Here is a 13,010-nt window from a genome sequence, read left to right as displayed (position 1 = left end):
GCATATTAATTTGTTTATAAAGGGTGATAGATAGATATGTGGATGAAGTAATATTAAAGAAGACCAATAATATTACATGTGAAAAGAAAGAAAGAGTATAAAAAGATGGTATTGAATGAACTTGATACTTCATTCAAGAGTATGGTGCAAATTGGCATAACTATGTATAATCCTTTGCATAGACTTAGAATATAGAAAATATGGTTTTAAATCATATGTATACATATATATATATATATATATATATATATATATTCAAAAGGTAGTATAAATATGATATTTTATAACCAAAAATTCATACACATATACAAATAAATTTTTATGTATTGATTTTTAAAAACTTTAAATATATTGTTAAAATTACAAGCATGTCAAATAGCAGAAGGTCAAATTTAAACTTCAAAAAGACAAAGTACAATAAAAATTAATAAAAATTATTTCAAGTCAAAAATCTTATATTCTAAAATTAAAAAAAAAATTATATAGGATTTTAAATCCACCAGTAGTTTGTAAATCTTCAAAATAAGAGGATTGATGAAATCCAAACTTTAAAATTCTTATCCACTTGTAAAATCAATCCAAAAATCTTAAATATGAAACATCTAATATTGTCAAATCTATATACATTTATAATAATTCAACTACATATTTATAATTGATAATTCTTAAATAGATCTAATATTATTTTTAAAACTTTCAAAATTTTCTTATATAATAATAATTAACCATTATAAAAAAAAAATCAAATTATATATATCTTAATAACTGAGAATTATTAGACCAAAATATTTACAACATTATAATTATAGACATCAAAAATGAAATGGAAGAAGATATGTCAAGTCAAAATCTCAAATAAAGAGAGTCAAAAACCTAAAGACACCCTTATAACTCTAAATTCTAAATTCTAAAATCTAAAAAAATCAAAAATTAAGAAGATCAAAAACTTAAATAATCTCAATATATAGCAAAAATAAACTAACTACATGCTTTTTAGCAAGTAGGTAGCCAACTTTATTAAAGTAAAGTCAATATATTATAAATATTTAATTTTTAGGCGAATAGAATACCTACTTAGCACCAACTTACTAGTAGATATTTTTATCATTTGAATACTTATATCTTTCTTTCTTTTTTTAATTATAAGAACTCAAAAATAAAAATAAAAATAAATATATTATAAAATTAATTTAAATTAATTTAAGAATTTTTTATCTTGTGGATTGGAAGATTATAGTGTTTGAAGTAGAAAGAAAAGTTTTCTTTGATCCTTGCAATACAAGATTAGTCCACTTGAATTGGCCATGGAATTAATCTTTTTTGGTACTAAAGTTGAATTTAAATAAGAACTGCAAAGTAGACTATGCTACTTACTGCTGTAAAACATTTTAGACTTAGAAGATTTGAGTAGAATTTTCAAAATTAATTTGTAAAAGTAGCATGTCCATAACGAAACATTTCACATTTTATTTTATTTTTAACTTACTTTTTTTTGTAAATCACATTAAGTGGATTCCAATGCATGATTATATCCCATAATTTTGCATGCTTTTGAATTGCTTAGTCCATTACCTAATTTATTGGTCTATTACCTAATTCATTATCTAATCCACTACCCAGTGCTAGTGCTGAAGGCCATTGTTTTGGTGACTACACTGAAATCTCTTCATTATCATTGACTCAAGACTCAAAGACTCCACTATTACGGGTCCCTTTTGAGAAGATGTTATGTTAGAAAATCAATTTTGAAATAAAATTGGAATGTTTGCGACCCACCTTGGTATCAACATTCATGTTCCATCTAGGTACTCCTCTCACTAGTACAAATGGGGTTATTTTTTACACTCTATATTCGACACTTTTACTCTGTGCACAAGTTTTGGACACTTTTTTGATGCTTCACCAAAACGTGTTGAATTTAGAGTGTCGAAAACAGCCCCAATTGTATCAGTGTCTATGGCGAGACTTCGACGAAGGGCATGCTAGTGAAGGTCACTTGTTTCTTTACAGATCCGGTGGTATTTGATTGACTTGTGAGACAATTCAAGTTGTCAAATCGAACCTTCACACACAATAAATCCGTAGTGATTTTACATTGTGCATTTCTCGATTGATATCTGTGATACTATTCTGTCACCCTCTTTTACCCGGTTGATACTGAGGCGCTCATGTTGTAAAAGACCGAAAAAAACAAAAGAAAACAATGTTGTAAACATGTGCAGGCTGCCTGTGACAACACACGTGTTCTACATTCTGATAGACTAGCCAAGGTTCGTTTTGAGAGCATTGGCTGCTGCGTTCTGTGATTTTTTTTGGCAAAAGCACTAGAGTTTTATCTTAGAATACTGCAGATATTTTCAAGAACGTGTCGCAGCCCGGATAATTGGATGACAATTGCACATGCATCTGCTCAGAATAAGCTGAGGCGGTTCTCGGTATTCAAGAAAGGGGAAGCGTGTGGAGGTAATTTAACCAGAGTTGCACAGCTCCATTTCCACCTGTAACACGCAACACGAATCCCCTTACATAGGTATTTACTAAAATTTTATAGACTACATAGTCGGTTTAGGGATGGCAGACTGTGTGATCAGGCTCAAAGCCTATATAACACTCACACTCTTAAGCAACCATCGTTTTCACAAAGCTGTGAAGGAGCCCCCAATTTCTCAGACCGCAAGGTATTTCTTTGCATTGAGAGATCTTATTTGCGTGATATTTCAGACGTATATTATTAATCTCTGCCTCTGTGTTCGATCTGTATGGGAAGTCTCTGATCTTGCATGATTTGTAGTTTGCAGCCGTCTCACTTCACGTTTTAATTTTTCTGATATCATTTTTGTATTCTTAACATGTTCTTTTGCAATAAGAAATGTTAGATTTATCACATTGTCACGTGAAAAAGAGATAGCACAATTGGCAAAGCGAAAACAGCCAATATTACAGAGTTTTCCTGAAAGTGAAGGGATGATCCCTTTTATCTTTTACAGTGCTCAAAATGTACTCGTTGTTTGGTGATGGGCCAGACTGTTTGGAAGGAACTAGAACCGGCGAAGTGTTACCCTTTACTAGGTCTCGGTAATACAATGGGAAATTCAAGTTCCTCAGAAGAAAGCCGCCGACGTAGAACTAATGTTGCTGGACAGGTCGGTCCCCCTAGCAACATTGCCGGACAGCATTCCACGCAACCGGCAGCCAATCATCCACAGGTCCATCACGCGCCGGTTCATCACGCGCCGGTTCATCACGCGCCGGCCCATCACGGAGGCCATCATGGAGGAGGCCACGGAGGCTGCCATCACGGAGGCCATCATGGAGGAGGCCACTGTGGGTTTTGAGGCCACAAGATACATGAGCAAACAATGAGTTTAAATAAACTGAGGCGCAGCTTCCGACGGTGGTTTCCAGCTCCCAGAATTATAGCGGAGTAGACGGGGGGAAAAGGGGGTCGGCGTGAAATAGAGTGTCTGTTTGGTATAATGTCTGTTTGTATGTGAAACTTATACGCCGAAATAAAGACCAATGGGAATGGAGGTTACACCGGTAGGATATAGAACCCGAAACCACCTTTTTGTGTTGAGGGAGCTCTCCCTAATCTAGCCATGTTCCCCATTCCTACACCCATTAAATGCCAAGGGCTTCTGGTATCAGTTCAGGTGATTTTAAATGGTGTACAAATAAGGGATCGCCCTAAACTTTGATCTATTTTTTCAGCTTCTCTTCTGTATACAATTTAATATACAATCGAAGAAAATTTGATAATAAACAAAAACCCACTTGGGGCTTGTTAATGAACCTTGAAATCATTCAAAATACTTCTTAATTTAAAAACAAGATTTCTAGAGCAAGCTGATTTGAGAATTTTTAAAAAAAGATTCCAAGGAAAAAATTTGAAAATTATTGATTTTATACCTCTAAAAATTAATTAAAGATTGAGAATTTGGAATCTAATAACAAATAGAAAAAATCCTAAATTTATGCATTTTTTTTAAGACTATATGTATTATTTATAAAAAAATAAAAACTTTGGTGCATGATTAAGTTATATATTACAAAAATTAGGATATAAATTCTATTGCTATGTTTTATTATATTTACAATATTTGATGTAAATCCACTACATTCATCATTTCTAAAATCAAAATTTTAAAAAATAAAATATTTGACATCAGTACATAGAGTACAAAATAATAAATATTTTATTATTAAAGCTATTTTATTTATGAAAAAGTATATACATATTGATGAAATTTGCCAAATTATTAAGAATATCCATGTATTCTTTATAATATCAAATTTATCTCTTTTTTTTTTTCATAATTGCAAAAATGCCCTTCAATGTGATAAGCCATCTATTTCTTATTTGTTTTTAGTTTGAATTGGGATCTAAAGCCTATATCATGTTGATTTTGCCTAGCACTTTTTTTCACATCTTAAGCACCTTTTAGAATAGATTGAAAGCCAATTAAAGCTATAGTATTGAGAAGCCTTATAATCATGTGAGGAGCTAGTGATGATTTCAAGGAAGATGTCATGAAATCAATTAGGAGCCTTGGAGATCAAATTGCCATTGCTATTAGTGCAAAATTCGCTCATATGTCTCCTCCTTTAAATGAGACCGACAACTTTCCTATCAACATTTGGTGTAGGAATTACAATCAATATGGCCATAGTGAGCAATTTTGCCAAATGCCAAAATTTCAAGGTCCATATGCAGCTCCTCAATTTCGCCCAAACTCCACTAATCAATCGGGAGGTCAACCTCAACCAAGAGGTGTGTCATGCCCTACTTATCATTGTATGCACCCTATTGACCCCAAAATTTGTTGGATACAAACCGGGGTGACATGTGGAAGTTCCGGAGGCAATTATCCCACCGATAGATGTAGGAAGGCTCCAAAAGAGCCCGAACCAGGAGCTTCATTTGTTCCAAATCCTTCTCATAATTTGTTTAACAACCGGCCACTGCAAAGGCCTCAACAAACTTACAATACTAACCCTCAATTGGCACAATGGTATTCACAACCATATGCAATGCACCCAATGGGACAACCACCGGTTCATATGTAACCACCAAAGAGCCACCAAGTTGTAGGCCCAAACTCTAGCAATATCAATTCTCATTACTATGTAGAACCATTACCCGATCATTCTCCCATACCACGGCTTATAGTATATCTTCTCCCAATAGTATTATAAGATGCCCGGAATGAGGTTGTGTCCTATTTCGAGGGGATCCAACCACCGACTCAAAAAGCCATATCCACCTCAATTCCAAAGGCAAAGCAAAGTGCTAATATCATCATTAATAAGAATAAAGACCAATCCATGGTCTCTAATAGTCAAGAATTGCTCGAGCAATATGTAGCGGTAATGACAAGGCAACAACAGTTGAACAACTATCGTAGTACAATGAGATAGTATTCAGCTAATTAGCCTAAGTTACTAGCTAACTACTAACAACCACTCCAGATTCATTCCCACAGAAAACTACAGAGAAATTATAGCTAAGCAAGCATGAGAAACACTAACATAAACAATGGATTGAGAAATCCAGTTGGTATGGGGCACCTCCAAGTCTTAGTTGAGCTCCACCTTTCCTGAGCGGGTCCCATACCTCCCTAAACCATCAATCCTCAAAGCAGGCCAAAACAACACCAAAGCACATCAAAACATTGCATCCAAGGAGAGGTAGTGGGTCTAGAGCCCTTGAAACCTCCCACATCCCTTAAAATAGCCTGCCTATGGTCAGTTGTGGAAGTTATTGCATCCAAACAAAGAGATTTTACCCAAGGGTGAAAACAGGGTCTAGACGTGAAAACAAGAAAGAACAAGGGTCTAGGGAGAAACTAGGGGCTAAATATAGGTTCTACAGGGTAAAAATGGTCCTCCAACAGTTCATGGCAGAACCTTAGAGGCAGTCACGGATGGTTTCACGACTGGATAAAACGACTTAACCCCAAGCCAAAACAAGGTGCAAATAGTAAAACTATGCTATTAAAAGATACACAGGGATACAAGGGATAAAAGGGATAAAAATAGACCAATAGGGGTTAAAATTATTGTCACATAAGTGTAAGGTAGGCCCCTAGGGTCAATTATGGATATTCCTGCGACTGGGGGAATCTTACCTTTACCCGGCATAAAATAGAGGTTTAACACTAGAAATTGACTGCTCCAAGGATATATATGGGTGCCCAAGGCTTAAAACAGTCTACTCAAGGTAAAAACCCTCCCTAAAAAGCAAATGGCGGAATCCAAAAGGGAGTTGCAGATCCTTCCACGAATGAGAGAATCTACCTTATTTGAGAATCTTCCACTTCCCAAGGTGAAAACAAGGTGAAATAGTGAAAAACAGAAAGGGCAAAGATATATATAGCTACGAAGGGTTAAAATTAGCCCTCCAGGGGTAATTTATCCACTCCCACAGTGAATTATGATGGATCGCAGATTGATCCACGATTGGTAGAATCTTGCCCTTCACAAGGTCAAAACTGAAATTTTAAGATCGAACTAGACTGCCCACAGGTTACATATAGACCTCAGGGGTTAAGAATAATCTTCCAAGAGTAAATATTTCCTCCCATAGGGATTTGAAGGGAGTCGCAGATTTTCACCTTGGGAAGTGGAAGATTCTCTCAGTCGCATGAATATCCGCGACTCACTTTTAACGCTTTGTGGGAGTGAGAATTTGACCCATAGTTGACTAATTTTAACCCCTATAATCTCTAGATACCCTTGGTCAATCTATTTTAAGCCCTTCACTACTGTTTTTATCCTCAAATAAGGTAGATTCTCTCATTCGTGGAAGGATCTGCAACTCCCTTTTGGATTCCGCCATTTGCTTTTTAGGGAGGGTTTTTACCTTGAGTAGACTGTTTTAAGCCTTGGGCACCCATATATATCCTTGGAGCAGTCAATTTCTAGTGTTAAACCTCTATTTTATCCCGGGTAAAGGTAAGATTCCCCCAGTTGCAGGAATATCCATAATTGACCCTTGGGGCCTACCTTACACTTATGTGACAATAATTTTAACCCCTATTGGTCTATTTTTATCCCTTGTATCCCTGTGTATCTTTTAATAGCATAGTTTTACTATTTGCACCTTGTTTTGGCTTGGGGTTAAGTCGTTTCATCCAGTACCTTATAGGATATAGGCACACTAAACCCTAATTAACAACTTAGCTCAGTGACCTCAAGAACTAGAGAACGAAGCCCTTGTCAGAGACTCCATTACCCAGTTGCACAAGTAACATAACAATAAGCCCTTGTCAGCAATTCAGACCAAAGAATATTAAGCCATGTCAGGTTGGAGCCCTTGTCAGCGACTCCAAGCTTGTGGGAGTTGACCTTCCCTTCTGGATTCAGTCCTTGTCAGCAACCTAGCCCAGATGGTTTCAAGTGTCTTAAGACACTCCCAAAGAGGGTGAACACACGTTAAGAGCTTTATACCTTCACCCTTAGTGGTATTCAACCTTCCTAGGGGTTAGATAAGTGTAATTAGTAGATTTCCTTCCAGCAGCGCGGCATTCACTCTTCCCTACCAAGGTACTAGACACTCTTCTCATAGGGGGATTGAGACAAAAGAGAATAAGCTGCAAACCTCACAATGGGCGGCATTCACCATTCCCACAGGTCACACAAGCCACAACACCTTTTCTTTCACCCCAGAGACACCCAACCTCTCTCCAAAGTGTTTAGTGTTTTAGGTATTCGGGTATAGGGTATAGGGTATAGGGATTTAGAGTTATACCGGTTTGCCTAAGGACCCCGCATAATTTTTATTATGCCTACCCCCACATTTGTGGACATTGTGATTCCATATCCGAAATCAAACCCTTAATATCTATCATGGTTTAGGATATATGATTAGTTTGACCAAGGAAACCCTAGTTGACTAGGGTTTAGGGATTAGGAGTTAGATAGGGTTTAGGGGTAGGGGTAGAGTTTTGGGTTTAGAGTTCTTCATTTACAGGAACGCCTTGAAGGAAGACCGCTGATGCATTCTTTGCCCCTCCGCACGTTATCTCCACTTGTTGTAATCGAACCTGGTCCCCAAACAGACAAATGCTCTTTTTATCTCCCTGGGTGTCTCTCGGATCAACTGCAGTCCCTTCTCTGTCGACGTGATCATTCCTTGACTCACAACCGCATCCATCACCGTTCCCATCACAAACTCACTTGTTTTCAGCTCCAGGTATCTGCAATGGCCACAACCCAACACACGCCCACGCGCATCAGACGAGACACCTGCCCACTCTCACCACATCATTCCAGCCCCCTCTTTCTAAACAATGCCACTGGAACGCACACAGAGCTGCAAATACTATGCCCAGGCGGGCATCACAAGTGCTACCCGATGAATCACATTCAGCGAAACCAGAGACTCACCCGTCCTCGATGCTCTCAAGGTCCATGTCGTCCAATATTTTGCGCGGTTGACGCTCACAGACAGCACTCGTATCCACAAACTATTTCTGGTCGTCACTCAATTCCGTGCCTTCCATCAGATTGCGCGTAAATACGATGCCAAACAACAGATTCTTGATCTCCTGACAGATGTAAGCCAACTCCTTCAGCTTCGCAAATGCCACTTTCTCAGTCGCCCGTTGGACAGTCAATGCCTGCGTGCCCAGCAATTCGGTCGATCCACTTCAATAGCCAAGAACCATCACACAGCACGTCACGTGTACTTCCCCAGCGAAAACAATCTAACGCTCGGTCCACGGATGCCTCGACAATCACACAGGGGCCACCAGATTCAACTGCAGCTCATCAAGCTCCCCGAACCACCCCGACAGGATTCACAATGCTCAAACCTCGACATTCATGATTTTCAACCCATCGCGCACCAGTGCCCCATAGCTAAAAGCGATTACACTATATTCCACTACTAAACAACATCGTAATCATTAAGCTACTTCACGTAAATATGTCCCGGTAAAAGCAGCATCTGACACCCCCCCCCCCAACTACGCTGTTCTGTACGATTGCGCTATCCCCAGCAGTTAGAGCTGCACATGTGACGCCCCTGGTGGCACATACTGTTGCGCAAAATCCGCAAGAATTTGGCTACAACAACCATCAATAGCCTAGTTCAAGACTGTTCATCAACACATATGTTGCTGACACCGTTTCTGCAACGCTGCACCCAATTGCAATCAATCTCAACAAGGTTTCAAGCCCGACCTGTAACAACTCCACGCTGGTAGTGTGAAAAAAGCAGGATACGCCAGTTATGCTCCCCTCTGCATCAGTCCTCTTGTTCACTGTGAGCAGAGCATCCACGTATTTCCCTTGTCGATCGAAGAAAGAGAACGGAAATCGGTCCGTATCTTGACCATCCATGGCACTGTTCAGCACAATCATGAACTTCGTCATCGCATCTTGGCCCTTCAAGCGGCAGCACATAAATTGCATTCCAAAGATCTCACCCACTAGCAGCTCCCCCAGCACCTGCAATGCAGCGTCCGCAAATGAATTCAGAACACGATCCTCACTACTGCCTAAGTCGCCAACTCCTCACCAAATCCCATTAAAACAGAGACACTCATGACTGCGACAGTGGACCGCAACACTCTCACACCAACCACGTACGACCGCTCACCAGAACTTGGCACACCCATGAAACATCAGCTTTCCGGAGCTTGGCCTTGCCTCAAAAGTCCTCTCTGGTGCCAACAACTCAGTCACGACCAACATAAAACTCGCCGCACACTACGCTACTGTGAACCTCACCTCAACAGCTTTGCGATAGATCCGCAACCCCGAGCCGACCCGCGAACCCAACCATACAATAGAAGAAACCATCATCTTACCTCTTCCCTCTTCCATCCAGTGAGCTTCTCCATTGAAGGATTCCACTCCGAGCAATACCCATACTCGTCAGTGCTGAATATAGGAGGAATCGGAGGGTTGGGGTTCATCACGATATCTTTGTAATCCCCTTGAATTCGAGTGAACTTGTCTAGCACTAGTTTCTGCCCCGTCACATCGTGCCCCACAAAGCAAAACCCCACTACGTTGTCTGCCACGTCTCTGCTTGAGCATGCATTCACTATCAATATCACTGCACCCTTCTCCTTCTGTGGCCCGAAAGTCTTCAATTGAATCTCGACATTTTGTTCTTCTTCACCTGCACGCAATGGTCCGAACATCCATCAACACCTCTGTCACCATCATCAAATCACATCGGTGCCGCCACCCAAGACGATCAACAAGCACGACCCAACCCAAAGCATTTCCACGTTCTGTCTAGAGTCGCACACGATTCAACTACTCAAACAGAGTTTCCACGACGCTGAAATCCCCTTCCAGCACCAAACTTCGGCACGCTGCTCAACCTTCCGCACGCGCCGCCCCTCTGCCGGGGATTGCTAGAGTCTCCAGTTAAACCATTCACAACAATCGCATCACCGGTCAAACCGTCCCAGAAATTGGTAGCCGTCCATTACCTTCTAACGCAAAATATAGAAGCCGCTCCACAACCTCCGCCGATTCCTCCAAAATCAGATCCTTCACCAGCGACCGACCCATGGCCTCTCCGACTGGAAGTCCCGTCAGTTCAGCCACTTTCGCGTTCCAACCATTGATGAATCCGCTCGAGTCCACAGCAAGAATAGGGGCCGTCGCAGTCTCGATCAACCGAACCATCTCATTCGCCACTAAGCTCAGCTCATCCATGCCCTGGAGTTTCAAGTCATTCAGATGGGCGTGTATCATGGTTTTAGTGTCGCTGTCGTCAATATCCTGGAACGACCCCCTCAAAATCAGCTGAAGCGAGTGGATTGCGTCCATTTCCACGTCATCCCATGGCAGGCTCCTCTTCACCACCTCCAGGAACGCCTTGAACGAAGACAGCGGATGCATTCTTCTGCCGTCATCCCTCTCATCCGGATCGTGCTTCGCCCCTCCCCACTTTATCTCCTTGGTAGTGTGGGACCTGGAAGGAACCATCCGCACGACCCCACATCTCAGCAAACAGCACCTGAAACACTGTACATTCCCCCGCCCACATCTTCCCACCAGCCACCACTAACACACACAAGGCACTCACTCCATCCTCGAAACCTCTCACCCCCTACTTGCACCAGAGTCCACACACCAGTCAATCACACCATACCGAATGATGAGACCGCCCTGCATCGCCGGCAACTAATGTACCTGAACCAGAAGAGGAAATCCTTCGGGGTGATCTTCGCAGCCGCCATTCCGCACACGGCATCACCAAGCTCCGCAGCGCCAGGGTACCCGGCATCCGCCAGGCTGTCGGTGCTCAACCCCGTCAAATCGCGGTGGCACTCCAGGAGCCAATCCGCGATCTCCTTGATCTGCGCCTCTTTCGGTGTGACCCCCAACAGCCAAAACCGTTTCCCGTAGTACAGGGCTGCGCCGTCGCATTTCACCAGATCCATGATGTACGGCGACCGCGACACAATCCCGATCGGCGCGTCCCGCAGCATCATATCACACAGACGCCTTCGCTGCCAGCTTCTGCGATCGCGTCGTGCGGCCGAATGGGCTTCGAGTCGATCACCACCCTAACGTCAATGCGGTGCAGAATGGCGTAGAACGGCTTCCCCGAGCTCCGGCAGTGCACGGACACGGGATTCAGCATCGTCACATCCGCAGCGCTCGACGCCTTCTCGAGGGCCGTGGCGCTCGACGGCGTTAACAGCGTCCGCGCATCCGTGCCAATGCCCAGCACATCCTGCTGCCCCGCACTCGGCACGCCGCCTTGCGGCACCAAGTCAAGCATATCCGGCGCATTCTCGCTGTACCCGATGACCCTAAAGCTGCTCTCCTCCACCGCCACCATACATCCGAACGTCTGCACCAACCCCCTCGCTGCATCTGCTGTAGGTACGCGGTCACCGCCTGCGCCGGCACATTCTGGCCCATTGACTTTGACGCGTGCACGGATTTCCAGTAGTCGAACGAATCGCCAAAATCCCCCGACTCCTCGTACACTGCCTGCAGCTTGGCATCGGCCGTGGTTTGCGCCACCTGCAGGCTCTGCTTCGACTTCACCAAACTCCCCGACGAGGAGGCCAACTTCGTGGACGACATCTTGCATACTACCACTACATGCACACCTCCGCCACCGCCCACAATTCTCCTTCTTCTACTCCTCTGGCTCCCGCAAGCCGAGCAGATGTCGCAATTGCAAATCCCATTAAACCCACAGTGAATCCAACGATCAATGCTCTGCAACTCGCGGCAAGGTCAATGTCTGATTGAGAAATCAGACCTACCGCCGAGTGCACTATATTCACCTCTAACACAACAAATGTAACCATAACCGCTCTCATTGAAATATTCATCCTTTGGGCCACCGCTAATCTATAATCCCCTCATCTGAAGAAGGATATTCTACCATCAATGTTTAATTTATCAAATTATAGATTCAATTCTATAATTGGATCTAATGATGATTCTTGTATAACCTCTAAAATGTAATTGTCCTAAAACAGGTTTTTTTGAGAATTTGGGCAGGTTCCTATGATGTCAATCTTAAGTATAATTTATTGAAACTTTTTTTTGAAAGTGTGGGAATATCAGAGCTTCATAGGGATCTATTTCTTTTATCATTTGGACATTGCGAAAAAAATCTGGGAATCGCGTAATCATCCGTGTTTAGAATCTTCGAGCAATCCATGTTTTTATTTGGAATCCATTTCTCTGCAATCGTGTAAGCGCAGATAGGGAATGGCTAAATTTTTGTAGAGTTTGTCGCCAAATGTAGATGCCAGATGTTTCCTTACTGTGGTAGGGAGGTGTGTCTGCGAGGAAATAGAGGGTACCTGTAACGATCACTCGCCATCCTCGGAGTTACGTGTGGAAATGCTCGTGACCACAGCTTGTGCTGCTTTTCAGGATTGGCTCTTGATGACAAGATCCAGTCTTTATCTTGTTTACGGAGGAAGGTCTTATTGAAGAGTAACTTGAACGTTCAACACCTTATAAACCCTGACAGAGGTGTAGAGCTGTCATTCGCCCACATGGTTTAATCC

At 42.0% G+C, this 13,010-nt stretch overlaps 1 long non-coding RNA gene and 1 pseudogene across 2 annotated transcripts; one reads left to right on the top strand and one right to left on the bottom strand.

The window, feature by feature from the left end:
- Positions 1–2,543: 2,543 nt before the first annotated feature.
- Positions 2,544–3,784, top strand: LOC149987583 (uncharacterized). Its single transcript, XR_016497850.1, has 2 exons — positions 2,544–2,678; positions 3,024–3,784. It is a non-coding gene; the product is annotated as an uncharacterized LOC149987583 (long non-coding RNA).
- A 4,028-nt stretch (positions 3,785–7,812) lies between these two features.
- Positions 7,813–12,188, bottom strand: LOC112293921 (phytochrome 1-like; annotated as a pseudogene). The gene is made up of 6 exons (XR_016506837.1): positions 11,161–12,188; positions 10,452–10,939; positions 9,816–10,132; positions 9,187–9,453; positions 8,389–8,621; positions 7,813–8,198 (listed from the first exon to the last, which is right to left on the bottom strand). The product of XR_016506837.1 is annotated as a phytochrome 1-like (transcript).
- Between the last annotated feature and the right edge of the window lie 822 nt (positions 12,189–13,010).

This window comes from Physcomitrium patens, chromosome 16 (genome assembly GCF_059467195.1).
Source record: "Physcomitrium patens ecotype Gransden chromosome 16, ASM5946719v1, whole genome shotgun sequence".
NCBI lineage: Eukaryota > Viridiplantae > Streptophyta > Bryopsida > Funariales > Funariaceae > Physcomitrium > Physcomitrium patens.
Note: the sequence above shows the minus strand (reverse complement) of the source record. Positions and strands in the feature narration are given on the sequence as shown.